Source organism: Cololabis saira, chromosome 12 (assembly GCF_033807715.1).
Source record: "Cololabis saira isolate AMF1-May2022 chromosome 12, fColSai1.1, whole genome shotgun sequence".
Taxonomy (NCBI): domain Eukaryota; kingdom Metazoa; phylum Chordata; class Actinopteri; order Beloniformes; family Belonidae; genus Cololabis; species Cololabis saira.
In genome coordinates, this window is record NC_084598.1 from 40,761,209 (window position 1) to 40,779,045 (window position 17,837).

The 17,837-nt window shown below is 40.3% G+C and overlaps 1 protein-coding gene across 6 annotated transcripts in view; it reads right to left on the bottom strand.

Annotated features, from left to right (window-relative positions):
- Window positions 1-17,837, bottom strand: part of hdac7a (histone deacetylase 7a) — a 134,377-nt gene that overhangs the window by 102,319 nt on the left and 14,221 nt on the right. Inside the window, exon 1 of one of the 6 annotated variants that reach the window (XM_061736810.1) lies at window positions 144-354. The exons of the other annotated variants lie outside the window; for them this stretch is intronic. The gene's annotated coding sequence lies outside the window, so the exon portion shown is untranslated. Of the gene's footprint in view, window positions 1-143; window positions 355-17,837 lie in introns of those variants that run through there. 6 annotated transcript variants of the gene reach the window in all.

The window sequence follows — 17,837 nt, forward strand, 5'->3', positions numbered from 1 at the left end:
GCTCCGTGCAAAAATAAAAAGAAGCTCAGATATCTATGCAGGTAACAAAATCTGTCTTTATAAACTTCCATACAAACATTTCTGGATAAATACAATAAAAAAACAAGACTTTTGCAGCGTTTTCTAACTCGGTCCAATCATACCTTCCACCACCGGGGTTGCATTTACGCGTGTGACAGAAGAAAAGCAGTTCCAGTTAGTCCAGTTCCAAACACCTGTAGATAATCCAGCGCGTTTTAATCGGAGAGAAACAAGCGCGTCCGCACCAAAGAAGGAGACAGAAACCCGACGGGAGGTGATGGGGAGATCCGCTGGTGTAAAGTCGTGCAAACTCCGTCCAAGAAGAGGAGGAACTGAGAAGTGGCTGAGCGCAGCGGAGCTGCTGAGAGAAGCCCGGCCCCCGGCAGTTTGGCCCCCGCCCTGCGCTCCCGCTGACAGAAATAGCAGGCGGATTTATGGTTCCGCGTCACACCGACGCAGAGACTACGGCGTAGGGTACGCGTACCCTACGCCGTAAGCGCTGCGTCGATTTAACGCAGAACCATAACTCAGGCTATAATAGCAGGCGAGGCGGGCTCCACCAAAAATAGCCTGGACTTCACACGGAACCTGCACGACCATTGTTTTCCTGCACCGGCTCACCCCTCTGGATGGAGCGGTGGCTGCACTGGAAAAAATAAATCTAAGCGCATGTAAATATAACATATTTAAATCTGTGATATTAAAAATTAAAATTAAGTTTGTTGAACTTAATCTGCATTTGTTCAAAAAACAAGATATTGTGCATTTTTTTCCTTATCAAGCAGTATTTCTGTAATCCCAGGCAATCTTTTCATTTACACACAAACAACAAGCAATGGTCTTGTTGTATTTACTTTTCCTTTAACAATTTTAATCTATTGGGCAGATTGACCAACGTTTAGATGAAACATTCTTTATTTGTTTAAGTAGAAACCACAGTAAAAAATATCTTGCTTGATACTTTAAAAAAATTAAGGCGACTTTTTCGCCTTGAGATTTTTATGTAAATCAAGAAAGACTAGTCTTTGTATAAACTACTCAATTTTTAGTATGTACAAAGTTCATTTGCAAGTAAAGTCAACTTAATTTTTGCAAATAAAGTCAACTTAATTTTTTCTTTTTTTTAAACCTGTTTTTTTTTTTCTTTTTTTCTCTTTTTTCATTTTTTGTTTTGTTTTTGTTCTTTTTTCTTTTTTCCCCTTTTTTCTTTTTTTCTTTTCTTTCTTTTTTTCTTTTTTTTCTTCTTTTTTTCTTTTTTCCTTTTTCACTTTTTTTCCTCTTTTTTTCTTCTTTTTTCCTTTTTTTCTTTTTTTTTACCTTTTTTTATTTTTAAAGTCAAATTAATTTTGATAAGTTAACTTAACACAATTAAGTTGACCGTACTTGCAAAATGTATTATTTACATACATAAAATTAAGTAGTTTATACAAAGACTTTTTAATATTTGTATCAGTGTGCGCGCTCGGTTACAGACTCAACTTTGTTTTTACAGAGTGTGTGTGTGTGTGTGTGTGTGTGTGTGTGTGTGTGTGTGTGTGTGTGTGTGTGTGTGTGTGTGTGTGTGTGTGTGTGTGTGTGTGTGCGTGTGCGTGTGCGTGCGTGTGTGTGTGTGTGTGTGATGAGTGAGGTGACCCCCCAGCACTGCTGTGGCTCCATCTGCTGTCAAAACACCTCAGAACCGGCTCCCATCAACAGCAGGTGATGATGGGACGGCTCTCAGGGCTGGAACCACTGAGACGGGTTTGGATCCAGGATCAACATTAACTGACCCAAAAGAGCAGCCATTTAAAGTCCATTAATCAGAATCAGAATCATGTTTATTTGGCCAGGTCAGGTCAGACAAGACAGGGAATTTGACTCGGTTATTTTCGCTCCCTCTACAGTAAATAGGTAATAGACAAATGACAGCTCTTATTAACATATATACAATGTTTAAAAGGGAAGCCTAGCTTTTATCTTAGGTGCCAACATCTGACAGATCCCATGCGCTGTTGAATCTGCTTCCATGTTTTATTTATCTATTTTATCTATGGTCGTTTTGCTTTGTTCTGCTCTTTTACTTATTTTTTCTTTTCCTATACTAGTTTTTATGTAATAATCCATCAACCTGCCCACGGACTACAGGTGGAAAATAGCAATAGCTACAACCTGACACAATGCATATTCTCTTGCAAAAGATGAATGTCTTGTGCACTGTCCCTGTTTTGAAATAAATAAATAAATTACAAATTACAAAAAGTGAAAGGTGCAGCAGACATGATTATCGGAAGGTGCATTGATGAGAGTTCATCAGTGCAACAGCTTGGGGGAAGAAAAGAATTGAAAAGTAGCTTTGCAGAGGGTCGCTGTTTCCACTGAACAGTGTTTTTCCGTATCTTGTATCTCGTCATGCAAGGCTTTTTTTTCAAAATCGACAAAAAAGAAAATCTCAAGGTTGAAGAGGATGGAGAAAAACCTCTTTAGTCTTTGACAAATCATTACGACTGAGAGAAAACAGTCAGATGATGAAGGTGATCATGTAAATGATTATTCAGAGCCTTGTGTACTGCAGTAATGCACAATGATTCAATGATTCCCCCCATGTGACTACAAGCCATAAAAGAGACTAATTATGAAATTAAAATAACCCTGTGCTGGACATATGTTGTCTGAAGAGGCTACCAAATGGAAAACTCCAACATTGCATAATCCTTATTGTTTTTAAATCTGAAGAAATGTAGTTTACTGACCTGTTGATATTTTCCGGCTCGTGTGACATCACAAACCACATTATAGTCCATGTTCCAGACCAGATATCAGCACCACTCAAGGTGACCAAACTTACTTATGATTTTTGAAAAGATCCATGTCTATAGATGATATTTTGTTATGATAACCTTCCTGAGTGGCAGCTGGATCAGAGTTATCAGCTCATGAAGTTACCACCCCCTTCAGGTTAATTGGTGATTCTAAATTGGGTGTATTATAAATTATATATAAACCTGAATCCTTATTGTCCTGTGAGTATTCACGTTTTTGTATTTTTGGTATTTTGTGTCTCTAATGTTTATAAAACTAATCTGGTTCCTTTTCTCATTGTTATGTCCTTTATGTCGTGTATCTGCAGGATAAAGACCAGATTGTGACATTAGCGGCTGTTATAGTTTCATAGGAGCCTAATGATGCTCTTCTAGTTTAAGGCTCACAATGACCTGCAACAATGATATAGTAGGGGTATATTATACATTTCCTGAATCCTTATGGTCCTGTGAGTATTCTAGTTTTGTATTTTGTGTCTCTGTTGTTCCTAGATGACACAGGGATAAAAGATAGTATATCATTTAGGCGAAAATTGTGTAAAAATGTGTGTTGTTTATAGTTTAAAGAGCTGCAGTGACCTCTATGTTGGTCAGAAAGATTCACATCTTAACTTGAATGAAAGCCCCCTTTAAAATGATACCAAAGACAATATAGTGAAACATTGACAGATTTCCTGCATGAGTCTAAACCAGGATATGCAGCAGCATCTAAAATGTAATTTTCTGAAGGGGGTTTTAACTTCATGAGCTGATAACTCTGATCCAGCTGCCACTCAGGAAGGTTATCATACCAAAATATCATCTATAGACATGGATCTTTTCAAAAATTATAAGCAAGTTTGGTCACCTTGAGTGGTGACAAGTGAGATTTTGGGCTCTGGCCCCTGGACTATTAAGAGTTCCCTGATCCATCTCCTCGTCCTCACATCCACCGGACTCCCCATCCCCCTGTACCTGAAGGGGGCGGCACAAATCGGTTACACCAACTCTAAAAGCGGCACGCCAAACAGATTAGGGGGTTGGATTGAACACACTGACTAACTCCCCCCTCTGAACCGGCCTGAGCACGGAGCTCTGAAGAAATCATTCCAGAGGGAACCGTCGTGCTCTCTTTGTGCTATCTGGACCAAAACATGTCACAGATGTTTCATTATGACTTCAGGGAGCTCAACTTGAAACACAACAAACCCTCACGTCACGTCTCCTTGAATGAAATTCCTGCTGCATGATGTGATGCCGGTCGGGTGTTGACGCCGATGAGGAGTCTGGATATTTGAACCGATCTGGATTGGTGTCCCAGCACCCTGCAGGTCTAGCAGGCTGGATGATGGATATGGAGACTGTACCCAAAACAAAGCGACGAGGTCGGGTTATGTCAGAGGTTTGGAGTCAGTTTGGAGTCAGCCGGCACCTCCGACACCCAAATAGGAAGTCATGTTTTCATAACACATCCCTTTTCAGGTGACGAGCTAAAATGAGCCACTCGGGCTGCAATAATCTGGATTGTACGACGGAGTATTAGGGCCAAACTTGAAAAATTGGAAATTACGAGAATAAAGTCGTAAAATTACGAGAATAAAGTCATAGCCTAATGTTACGAAAATAAAGTCGTAATATTACGACTTTATTCTCGCAACAATATGACTTTAATCTTGTAATTTTACGACTTTATTCTTGTAATATTACGACTTTATTCTCGTAATATTACGACTTTATTCTTGTAATATTACGACTTTATTCTCATAATATTATGACTTTATTCTCGTAATATTACGACTTTATTCTCGTAATATTATGACTTTATTCTCGTAATATTACGACTTTATTCTCGTAATATTAACGACTTTATTCTCATAATATGACGACTTTATTCTCGTAATTTACGACTTTATTCTCGTAATTTTACGACTTTATTCTCATAATATTATGACTTTATTCTCGTAATTTTACGACTTTATTCTCATAATATTATGACTTTATTCTCATAATATTACGACTTTATTCTCGCAACATTAGGCTATGACTTTATTCTCGTAATTTTACGACTTTATTCTCATAATATTACGACTTTATTCTCATAATATTACGACTTTATTCTCGCAACATTAGGCTATGACTTTATTCTCGTAATTTTACGACTTTATTCTCGTAATTTTACGACTTTATTCTTGTAATATTATGACTGTATTCTCGTAATTTTACGACTTTATTCTCATAATTTCCAATTTTTTTTTTGCCTTAGTTTGGCCTTAATACTCCGTCGTAGGATTGAGATGCATCTCTTTAAATTTAATCACATCATCAATTATGATTATTTTGGTCTTTGCACTCAGATGAGACTTTTACATCTGCAAATGTTAATCCAGGAATCCAGAATCTTCATTTAAATGGATCTGATGTCCCTCCTTTTTACTTTTGAGATGGGACAGAGTTACATAAGGTCCAGTTATAGAATTACATAAGGTTGAACATAAAATCAACAAGTACACGTACGTAACAGCAAAATCAATGCTTTTAACACGCCCCGCTGAGCCTCGTGAAAGCTGTCGTGTCCTGATCCGGCACGTTAAACCCTTCATTTAGAGTTGTAATGCTGTTTTTGTTGTGAGGTGAAATCCACGTGGCTGAATGTTTGGTAAGTCATTTGCATCGCGGACCGCCGGAGCTGAAAGCTATTTTTAGGTCGCCATCAGAGACAGACAAACAGAAAAAACAGTTGAAGGGATGTTCATGAGAACGTGTTTGAGGGAGTTTCTGTCCGTTGAGCAGCAGAGACATGACTCACGGCACCGATGCTGCAGATAGCGTCAGTCTTTGTTGTTCTTTCAATTCACACAGCTGCCCAAACTATGGAAAGGTGTAATCTTAGGAATTAAAACAGAACCCAGTACAAAACTAAGGCCACGTTTACACATAGCCGGGTATTTACAAAAACGGATATTTCCCCCTCTACGTTTTGAAAAATTCCATCGTTTACACGAGATCGTTTTCAAAATCTCTTCATTTACACGAACCCGCATAAATACACTGTTATGGTGCTATGAGCATCCAAACCTGCAGGGGGCAGTGTAACGAGAAGATAAAGTCATGCTAGCCAATCAGAATCCTGGAAAAAAACATTAACAAATGATACGAGTAACTTCCAGTTAATAAATAAAATACAAGAAAATATAAGAAAATATATTTGTTTGACGGTGGCCAAAAAAATTGTAAACACAGGTCGCACACATGACGCTGCACTGCAAAAACTCAAAATCTTACCAGAAATATTTGTCCTATTTCTAGTTCAAATATCTCATTTTTAGTCAAAAAATCTCATTACACTTAAAACAAGAGTCATCACCAGATAAATAACTTGTTACTTGAAAATGTTCACTTATTTCCAGTGATGAGTATTGTTTTAAGTGTAATGAGATTTTTTTTGACTAAAAATGAAACATTTTAACTAGAAATAAGACAAATATTCTTGTTAAGATTTTGACTTTTTGCAGTGTGGTGACATTTCTGTCGCATAATGTGACATTCTGAAGTCTAAATGTCCGTTTCCCTCCGTTTACAAGCAAACGTGAAAACTGAGTTTTTGAAAACTTTGGCCAGAGTTTTCAGAAATTATCGTTTTTGGAGACTTTGAGCTTCGTTTTCGTGTAAACGAACGGCCACAACGCATGAAAACACCACCGTTTTTGCTACGTGGAAACGGGGCCTAAATGTACCCGTGTTCAGTGAAAGATAACCAGAGTCTCAATCAACCATCAGGGTTTGGTTTTCTCATCAGTTTCAACCAGAGCTACTAAAGGTGAGTTCATGTAATAATGAACAAAGAGGTGCAGGTTCTGTCACCACGGCCTGTCAGAACCAAACCAACCCCGACACTTGTTAGTGTCTGATTTAGATCTGACTTTCCTCGGATGAGTTTCTGCTGCTTTACACAGATGTGACACCAGTGGCCCACTTTCCTTCTCTATAAATACACTTTTGTCAAATGAGTTTCTTGAGTCGTCCCCCATGTGCCTTCTGGCCACAAGGCTCCTTTACAGGAGGGAGATTACTTTTTGGCAGAACCGAGTCAAACTGGAGTGCAGGAGACACCAGATCGAGCTCGTGCAAAAGCAAAGTGACAGTATCTTGAAAAATTAAAGTTGGTTTTCAGCTGGTTACCGGCACTTTTATTCCCAATTATTGAACTGAATCACATCAAACTGAATCGAACCGAATTGCACAAAGCCAAAAGGAAGTGAACTGAAATGAATTCAATTTAATTTAACTTACAAAAACGGAACTAATTTGAACAAATTTAAGTAATAATTTGATTGAATAAATATAAACATAATTTAATTGAAATCAGCTGCATTGACTTAAATTGGTTTGAATCTATACGAATCAAAGCGAGAGAGAATGGGCAGAACTGAAGTGAATGGACCTGAGCTGAGTTTGTGTTGCCGTGGCAACCGATTGATCTCAATTGTGTTTACACTGGAGGTTACAGGAAATATTTGAAAATCATTCAACATGTCTGCAACTCTATATCTCATAGATGAAACTGTACAGACCATAGTTGCTAATAGCCTTGGGGGGGTACTCTGAAGGGCTTATGTTTCATATCTCCATGGCGACGGGATGCATCATCCTTGGAATGGTCCAGAAGGATTTTCCTCTTTTGAAAGATCCAGTTTCAAAAAAAGGGTTTTGTATTTATGAAAACGTCACTCAGCACAAAGCTCGATTAAATAAATAGTGCTTTTATCTTCTTTGGCAAGAAAAAAATCATTATTTAAACATAGACGTTATTAAACTTCTGCAATATATGTCATGTGGATTACAAGGCTGCTACTGTAAGGAAATAAAAAAAACCTCTTGAATTACACGTTTGACAGTAAACTACACATTTTTCTCATTATTTCTGAACGACTGACGTTTTCCACGAGATCATGAGAACTTCATGCACAAACTTCACCTCCAATCACAGCCATGGAGTTTATGTTTCTGCTATGGATATTTTAGATGAAAACAACTTTTTCTTTCATAAATTAAAGATTTTAATTGCTTTCATTGGGATTTTAGTCCTTAAAAAGCGGTTAATTATAGTCTATTTTCTTTTTATAACTTTATTTATAAGATTTTTCAATATTTTTTAAGACAAACAACCCCACATATATCCAACCCTCCCCGGTTCCCACATACAAAGAAGATAATAGCAATAAAACAGAAATAAGAAATAAAAAATAAAATAAATACCCAAATAGAAAAAAAAATATATAATAATAATAATAATAATAATAATAATAATAATAATAATAATAATAATAATAATAATAATAATAATAATAATAATAATAACAACAAAAATGATAATAAAATAAATAAATAGATGAATAACACATGGATGGTTAAGGGTTACACATTAGTCCAAACATCTGTTAGTTAGTAGTACAATTGAGGGTTTCCACACATCATGACAAAAATAAATGCTAAGCTACATCATCGAAAGACAGCGTGTTATAGTCTATTTTTAATCCTTCATCTCTTTTTCTTTCTCTTTCCTAATCAACTCCATGTAATGTTTTCGACTTGTTTGAGTGAGAAACTGTAATTTTTCAGGGGTTTCGCTGACACTTCTCAGCGTTTTTCCCCACTTTCAACCGTCCCTCGGTTTCCACACGCACAGCCCGACGCGCCTGTGCGTGTTTCATCTTTTTTTTTCCGATCTCAGCGTCAGCCGGGTCAACGACTCACGTCTCAGACCGGTATTGAAACCGAAGGAGCGCGCGTCTGCCGGCGTCTGCTGGCGTCTGCTGCAGCGTCTGCTGGCGTCTGCGTGCTGCTCACCCTCGGGTGCGTCTGAGCACGGCGGTGGGAGAGTAGTGATGTGGGGGGGGGGCACCCAACACCGTTCCCAGAAACCCTCTGAACGTGGGCGTCCAGAACTGCATCAGAAAGGGAACCTTCGGCGTGTTTCTGTCTCAATACAACAGTCTATATGTGTGTGTGTGCGTGTGCTCGTGTGTTTGTGTGTATGTGGTTAGTCCATTCAATTACACAATCTACCATGCAGTCTGAATCACATCCGGTTTCAGGCCGAAAATAACAAAACCGCAGGGTGACAGAAAAGCAGCACAGCAGGCAACCGCCCACAGGGCGAGAGGAACACACGCTCGCTCGCGCACACGCAGTCCAGCACCGGTCACTTAGCCTTCTCCACAAAACAACATCTCCATCATGAGAAAAAAGGGCCGTCTTGCGACACAACGCTCGCCAGTTTGACTGTTTTTCCCTCTGAAATCTTCATTTTAAGCTTTAAAAAAAAATAAAAGCTACACGACTATAAAAGGAAGACGGTGAAACGGCTCATTTCGCACTCAAAGCTTAAAACCACAACCCCGTAAAAGACGAGGACAAAGGGGTCATTACGGAAAACTGTAAATCAATCACAGTTGTAAAGTGCAGAACTGTCAGAATCGATATTAGTTTTCAGCAGCCCCCCTTTCCCCCAATTCCCCCCCTCCACAGATGTAATTCAAAGTGAAATGACACAGTTAAAAACAGCCAGTTTGACGTGTGTAGCTGTAACTACATTGGGCAGGATGTGGTCAACTGTTGCCTCCCACCTGCAGAGACGAGCTTCTGCCGCGACGCATCCTTCGACTGAGGGAGGGAGGCTTTACGAGAAAACAAAACAAAAACGGCTGGCTGCAGAAGTAAACCCAAATCCTGGGAGAACGAGGGTCAGATATCGCGGGGCGGCGGTTTCGGAGGAAGTTCTGTCCTTGCAGGGCTGGAGAAAGTTCTGGGTGCTCGTTGTGATGAGATGTATAACTCATCTTAGGCCTATTGGCTCTTTTCTATCCATATAATATAGCTAATTATATAGTTATTCAAGTATATTGTTATACCATTGTTGTCTATTGTTATTTATTATATTGTAGTATTATAGTAAAGTAATGATAATGTAATACTATGCACTATAATTACTTCTATTATTACATACATACATAGTAGTACAACTAAATGCTGGGCGTTTGTTTTGGTTTCTTTTGTTTGCGTTGATTTGTTTTGTTTTTGACTATAATTAGACATATAATTGAGTATTATATCACTATATTGAATAGTAGGGGTGTTTGGTGTTTGCTGCCTTGCCTTCTGTCTACAAACATATATTTATATATATACTTTTTTGTATTCTTTTTTTTAACATGCATGTTCTAAATAAAAATCTTCAAATCTTCAAATCATAATTCTTTTTTATGGCACTGCACTTTTTATTTTTATTTTATTTTATTTTATTTTATTTTATTTTATTTTATTTTATTTTATTTTATATTTTATTTTATTTTATTTTATTTTATTTTATTTTTATTTTAAATATTTACCTTTATATGGGTGTTTTGGCTTTTGGGGTGTTTGATTTGTGAGTGAGTGAGATGGAGATGTCAATTTCCCCGAGGGAACCTCCCAAAGGGATTAATAAAGTCGTCTGAATCTTAAAAATTGCATCTAAAAAAGGAGAGAAGGAACAAACGTGTGAAAAGAGAATGAGAGGACAGGAACCGAGAGGGGTGAAGAAGTGGAGAGAGGATGAGAAAAGCAGAGCGTGAGGCTGAGAGCGCTGCAATAATGTTTGGCCTTGGCCTGCCAGCGGGGTCCTTCCCCTCAAGAAGCCAGCAGGAATGCAAAGAATGCTGCAGGAGAAGAAAAAGGAAGGAGCAGAGGAGGAGAAGAGGAGGACGGTGTGGAGAAAGGAGAAGAAGAAGAAGAAGAAGAAACAGGAGGAAGGAGAGCAGGGAAATCAGAGATGGAGATACTGTAGGAAGAGGGAGATTGGATGATGGAGGGGGGCAGGGAGGAAAACATGTATTATCTTTACTGGGCTGAATAAACACAAGAACAAAGGGGATAAAAATAATAAGCCAGTCAAATATTTGGAAGGAAAAAAGCTTGAGCTGTATTTGTTTTTATTTTTGTACATTGGGATAGTCGTGCACGCTCTCAGCCAGCTGCTGGTGTGTGTTTACATACTTGCATGTGCGCGTTGTGAAGGAGGGTGTGGTTTGTTTGAACTGCACTAAAAACTGCTCTGCATTCTCCCTGACAGTAATCTCACCGTTGGAAACTTCACACCTGCGAGAAAAGAGGGGTTTTTGGTTTTTTTTTTCCACGATTGAAACGCTCCTTCAGCAGCAGCCCGTCTCAGCTTTGCGGGCTCCAAAACTGGTAATCATGGCGAGACAAAGTATGTGAGCCCCCTCGAGGTGAAGCGGTTTCTCTGAAATGGGACTGGATCGTCTGAATCCAAGTCACAGAAACACAGAAACACAGAAACACAGAAATACAACGTGCTTCGGCTGATAAAACAAACACTTTCTCACATTAACAGTTCACGGTCCGGGTTCTAACCGGACCGTTTGTGTAGGTGGAGTTTCTTTTTCTGGATTTACATCCATGTCTAGGGTCACTGACTACGTTTACATGCAGTGACAAATATACACAACCCCGCGGTAGGGGACTATTACCTTCATATGGCACTTTTCCAGTACCTACTCAGCTCGGCTCGCCTTCACTCGGTTTAGCGCTTTCCCACTAGGGGTCTAACGTGCCGAGTAGATACTTTTTCTGCATCTATTCTGCCGAGGTTCTAAGCGGCTGAGTCGGCTGTATCTGACATCATCACACTCCAGGCCACCGATTGGTCGGGGGGTTGGAGTCAGACGTCTGAGTCAGGATGTGACATCAGTGGAGAAGCGACTCTGACGGAGCTTCTTGTTCATTTTATTCGACCAACAATGGCAGTGCAAAAGTCTGTTTGGTGATCCAACTTGTCACGACTGGTGTTTGATGTGGACCCAAACGCAGGAGAGCAGTTGCAAAAACCAAGGATTTATTCCACAAAACTAAAAAACAAAGCGCTGCTTGGCAGGATCAAAAAAAACTAACAGGAACATGGATCAAAAAACTAAAGTACATAGAGCACATGGAGGGAAGCACAGTGCGGATCGACAGGGAGCAAGGGAATGACAAGACCAGATATACGCAGGGGATAACGAGACACGATGAGACACAGGTGCAGACAATCAGGGCAGATGGGACACAGGCGGGGCAAAACAGAAACTGAAAGGCTGGGGGGAATGTCAAACCCTGTCACAACTCTGAGGTGCAGATGTTCATAAACCTGGTGCTGAGGAGAGAATTAAAAAGGGATCTAGACAGGCGATAAGGAACGACCAGATCCACCAGGAGCTCTGTCACTTCATAGCTGCTCAGCTACCAACGCACTTTTCAGCAGCGCAGAGACAAACTAACAAAAAAAAGCGTTGCCACTTGAAGCTTCTTTCACTTTTTTAATTTTCACTTTTCATTTTTTAACTTGATATCGAACACAAGTCACAGACCCAGCAGCACATATATCATCTCCTCCAGGTTCTACATCTTTAGTGTTGTTGTCTTCTCCACACAATCAAATACGTCACAGCAGCTTCGCTCCAACCTCCTACTTCTGCTCCAGGTACAGGATTGTTATGGAAAAGAAACCAGGCTGAGTTGAGTCAAGCCGAGTTGAGATGAGTAAAGCCGAGTAGGTGCTAGTGGAAAAGTGCCAATAGTTTCTGCAACCTCTCTTGCACAAGGACCGATCGGTCACATCTTGCCATCTGCACCAGTCCGTTGGAGTCCATAGGTCTCCTTTGCATCCTTCCAAACACCACTGTGGACCGTTCCTAATGCAAATACAACTAAATATGCACCTGAATCCATCTGCACTTCAAAAAGCTGTCGGTCTGCAAACAAGTGACTATTCCGGTATGAAATGTAGGAATGGAACGAGGAGTGCATTAGTCTGTTCAAGCATGTGGCGGAGGAAACCGTGGCACTGGTTTAGCCCCCACAACACCGATCACACTGAGGATGTAGCTTTAAAGCCATAGAAAATGAGCTCAGGAATTTTTAAACGTTTAAAAACGACACGCAGCAGCCAAAGCAGTACACTGTGCGATATTTTCAATCGTTTGATTCAGCCCCATCTCAAACTGCACGACTAGATCGCTGAGTTCAAAAGTTCACAGCCCACGATTTATGGTCTCACACTGTACGACCCGATGCTCTGATGCTCCGTCTGCTCACACTATACGATCATAATCCTCCCGTCGGACTTCTGTTACTGGAACTGCAACGTCAAAAAAAGTAGAAGAGGAGGAACCCCGAAGTGGGAAACACCGAAGATGCTCAACAAAAACAAACACGCTGCAGCAATTTGTGCCATTCTGTGGCGATAAATGAAAAAAGATTAGATAACGTCGTGATTGGACGAGGAATTGGCTGGGCAGACGTGGGAAATGCGGTCTTTTTTTTCTGCTATTAAAACATGATTTGTAATGTGAATTTGCAACACTTTAAACTACAAATAATAGTTTTTGACGTGACATCAGAGATTGCGCATGCTTTCTGCGAAAGGATGAGGCCGATCGGGTCGTAGCTGCTTCAACTGTGCGATTCCTTCACGAGGAGCGACCAGGATTTAAAACACGTTTGATTTTCTTGCGAGCACACGATTTGTGATCGGGAGCTCGTCGTGAGGTGTTAATCTCTCGTCGTTACCCCACGTACACTGCACGAGGCACGACCAACAATTGGGTCGAAATCCGGCCAAAAAATAGTCGCACGACTGGAAAATCGGTTCAAAACGAGCCGACAATCGCACAGTGTCTGCCCGGCTTTAGCTATGCTGCTGTCAGCTTAGACTGCTGGGAACCTCCCATGATGCACTTCTCCTCACTGTGTTCTCCTCAACTCCAACTCTATTGATGGCATTATTGTTGTTGTGGTTTTTAACCTGCGTTCCTTCCTCCCAGCAGGTCCTGCTGTTGCCTCCTCTCACCTGAGTCTGGTCTGAGTTTTTGTTTCCCACAGTCGCCTGGTGCTTGCTCAGGACGGAGGACTGACTCCAGTCTGCTGCTTTCCTTGGCGACAGAACGATTGTTGTTATTTCTGTTTTTGTTGGCTTTGTATTCATTGGACTAATTTGAAAAGAGAGGAACTGTGTTCTTGTGCAAGTGCCTTGCGAGGATGTTTGCAGACATTAATAAAGCTGAACTGACCCGAACCTGAACCCTTTGTTTTGTCACATTTGGTGCGAATCTATCTCCCAACTCCTGCTGCGATAAAATCTGGTGTTCATACGCTGCCCTGGCTCTGTAACTAGGAAACAAACAGGCCATAACAAAGGTTACTGCAAACAGACACAGACAAGAGGAGGATTCATGCTTGTGGACGGTAAAGTGTGGGAGGCTCGGGGGAGTTCATGACGGGACAGACGGAGAAGAGCGAGCCCTCCATGATTTGGTCATTACTTCATTTATCTAAAATACCAACAGACGTGATGTCATCCAGAAATCCCTTACCCTGCCTTTAATGCTGCCTGTATAGGGGGAGTATTTACGTTTCTGCAGGCCCTGTGCGCATGTGATTCATCAAAAACCTGCTGAACACATGGAGGGATTGAGGCAGAGGGAGATCAGTGGGATAACAGGAGAAAGAACAATGCCGTCTTCTTCCTTTCTTCTCAGCTGAGTTCTGTTTTACACCATCAGCTGTGTTTGTTTTAGATAACACTGATAAACGATGGCATCTTTGAGATAAAGCTCTTCAAATAAAAGTTATGATTGGTCCCGGGTTGACACGTCTTAAATCTAAAGGATACGAGAGCCCGCGGAGTCATCGTAAATTAAGAGCAAAAGACGGGCCCAACCATTCATACATTCCCCTGCAGACTCTGCAGCACACGCACGTTCAGACGTTTCCAAGCCGTGCGACTTTGCCTGAACAGATTAGTCACATTGAGCGCCCCGGTGACATGTGCGGTCCACAGAAACACAATGGCTCGCTGACGGAGCTTTTCCACAACAGAGCGACTGTGTCATGTGTGCAGTCATGACAAAACAGCGACCGCGCCGTGAATGGCAGACGTGCTCGCTGCTGCGTTTTTTTCCACGGTTGTGTAAAAGTACCAGCGGTGCACATCAGTGTCAGGGGTTGTATTACACATGAGAAACAATGATACGCCGCAGATTCTCTGAAGAAAGGAAATCAATGATATGACTGGGTCGTTTTTTTAGATCTCTGAGAAGAAGAGACATTTTTTCCTTTATACCCCCCCCAAAAAATTGATTTTGGAAAAAAAGTGCAGAATTTCATGTTGTACACTGAACACCCCCCTCTTCTTTTTTTCTGTCCTTTTTTGATAATAAATATCTGGATGTCTTACGTCTCTTTTTCTTCTGACACATTACACATTTATTCACACACACTACAACACATCACACACTCTCCAAACTGCACCCATCACTGTCTTTTTCTCCCTCTTTCCTACTTTTTCATGTTCCCCTTTCGGTGATGTTAGTCTTTTTCGGCAGAATTTTTCTACCTCTTTTCTTCTTCTCTCTTCTTTTTCATTCCTTTTCTTGAGGGACTAATAAAATATAGTTCTCTGCCAAGAGGGCACACACACCCATGCACACATACCCAAAATACAACCTTTGTTTAAAGATTAAAATGCATATATATGCTTTAGGTTCTTACCAAACTTGGCATTAATCATTAATATATATGCAGATAAGAAAAGAAAAAGAATAACAATTTTAATTTAGGAATTACAGCCCTATTTTCAAGGAGAATTTTACCTCAGCCTTCCACATCACCCACCCACAGACTCAATTTTGTAATTTATTTGTAATTTATTTATTTATGAATCTCCTGTACTCTTTTTTTTATCATTGCACTATCCACTTTGGTACTCTTTGCTACACAGCTCTACTCCCCTTGAGCAAAAAATGTTTGTTATTTGTGTCTGAATGTCTGTGAGTTTTGAGTCAGTCGTCCACTGTTAAGTGTTTTTTGGCTACTGGATGCCCTAAATTTCCTTCGGGATTAATAAAGTATCCATCAATCTATCTAAAAAGATGTTGATTGTCCAGGTTGTGCTTCATTTTCTCATTACTTCAAGAAAAATAAACCGGGTAAAAAGTCTAGATTCAGTATCTGAAATTGTGTTGGCGGCAAAGGTTCGAATCCCAGCTCCCAGTCCCCCCCCCGTCTCGATAACGGTTTCCTATCCAACCAATTAAAGGCCACTAGAGCACCCCAAAAACACTTAAAAAAAAAAGGTGATGAAGTTGAGAGGCCGAGGAAACTGGAGAAAGTTGGTGCATCATCGTCAAAATCCCCAACAAAGATCCTCATAACTGTAAATAGAAGATTTACAACAAGGTGGAAACCACTGGTAACGTTCAAGAACAGGAAAGACAGATTAAATCCCTCCAGACGACATCTAGAAAAGAAAGAAAACATAAAACCTCCCCTGTTCCTGAATCAGATTCTCCAGATTGACGAAAGCACAATAAACTCACATCAGAACACAAAAGGAGCGTCCCACGATCCAAAGCAGATCATATCAAGTCTCAAACACGGAGGCGGCAGTGTTATGGTGCGGGAATCACTGGACTCCAGGTGTTTATTGATGATGTGGCTGTTGAGAGAACCGGAAAGATGAATTCTGAGGTGAACAGGGCTATAATCTGCAAAGGATTCAAATTTATATTTACAGTTATGCCCAGTACTGGAGTTGAGGGGGGATGAGGGGGGACGGCATCCCCCCCTGAAATAAAAACGGTCAAAATCATCCCCCCTGTAAAACTGCCATCCCCCCTTTCCATCCCTTATGTCATTTCATCAATGAATGTGGTTTTACTGATATTTCAACATTTAGAGTCATCACCAGAAAAATAACACCAGAAAAATAACTTATTTGACAATTTTCACCTGTTTCAAGTAAATTTTCACTTGAAATAAGTAGAAAAATCTGCCAGTGGGACAAGATTTATCTTCTCATTTCATGCAAACAAATCTCCAAATTGGCAGATTTTCTACTTATTTCAAGTGAAAATCTACTTGAAACAGGTGAAAATTGTTGTTTATTCCAGTGATGAGTCTTATTTTAAGTGTAATGAGATTTTTTTTACTAAAATGAGACATTTTAACTAGAAATAAGACAAATATTCTTGTTAAGATTTAGAGTTTTTGCAGTGATCCATGTTACTTATCCTGTGAAGGACAGAGTCATATTGATAAGTTCAGAAAAGTGTTTTTTATTGTTGTGTTTTGATGTATTTGATGTAAGCCCAGTGGATATTTAAAGCTTACAGAAGGCTGCATTTAACTGCTGCTATGTCATTCCTGCAGTATTTCTGCAGGTGTTTTGGTCACTGCTATTATTTGTAATATATTATATTATTTGTAATCAGCACAAATTATCTGTCCCCATATGATAAAATCCACCATCCCCCCTGATTTTTATTTTACAACTCGAGTACTGGTTTTGCCCCTTTGGTCAAATATGTTTGAGACCCGGTAAGTGGGAATGCATCTCCTTAAATGGGTGCAAATGCTATATTTTTAATGAAATCTCTCAAATTAAAGATGAAACTTCTGGACCCGGCTGTCTGCTCTTGATTTTTTATTGTCTTTGTTTATGTTTGATAAAAAGGCTTCAGATCCTTTAGTCCCTTTTGGATATTTGGAGTTTAAAGTTGGTCAAAACACACCGAGAAGCCCCAGCAAGCGCAGGAAAACCCCGGGGACGTCAACAGAAGACACGCACGCAAAACGCAAACAAGACCGCAGACTGAAGCCGAATCAAATCAGAAGTCGGCCGTGCAACTCCCACGGCTCTGCACAACAACAAGTGGAGGGAGCGTGAGCGAATGTGGAGGAAATACCCAGACGGGCCAGAAATAGCTCTACACTCGTTCTCCATCTTTCACTTTCAATCCCCCCCCCCCCCCCCCCTCTCTCTCTCTCTCTCTCTGTCTCTCTCTGACTTCTTCTGTTTATGTCCCTCATTTCTGTCACCATTAACCAGCGGTAGGAAAAAAAGAAGTTCATGTTCCCGCACGGAAAATACCGCTCACCGCAGCTCACATGAATGTGAGAAAATCTGGGTGACTATATGATTCAGTATGGAGAGAATAATGACTA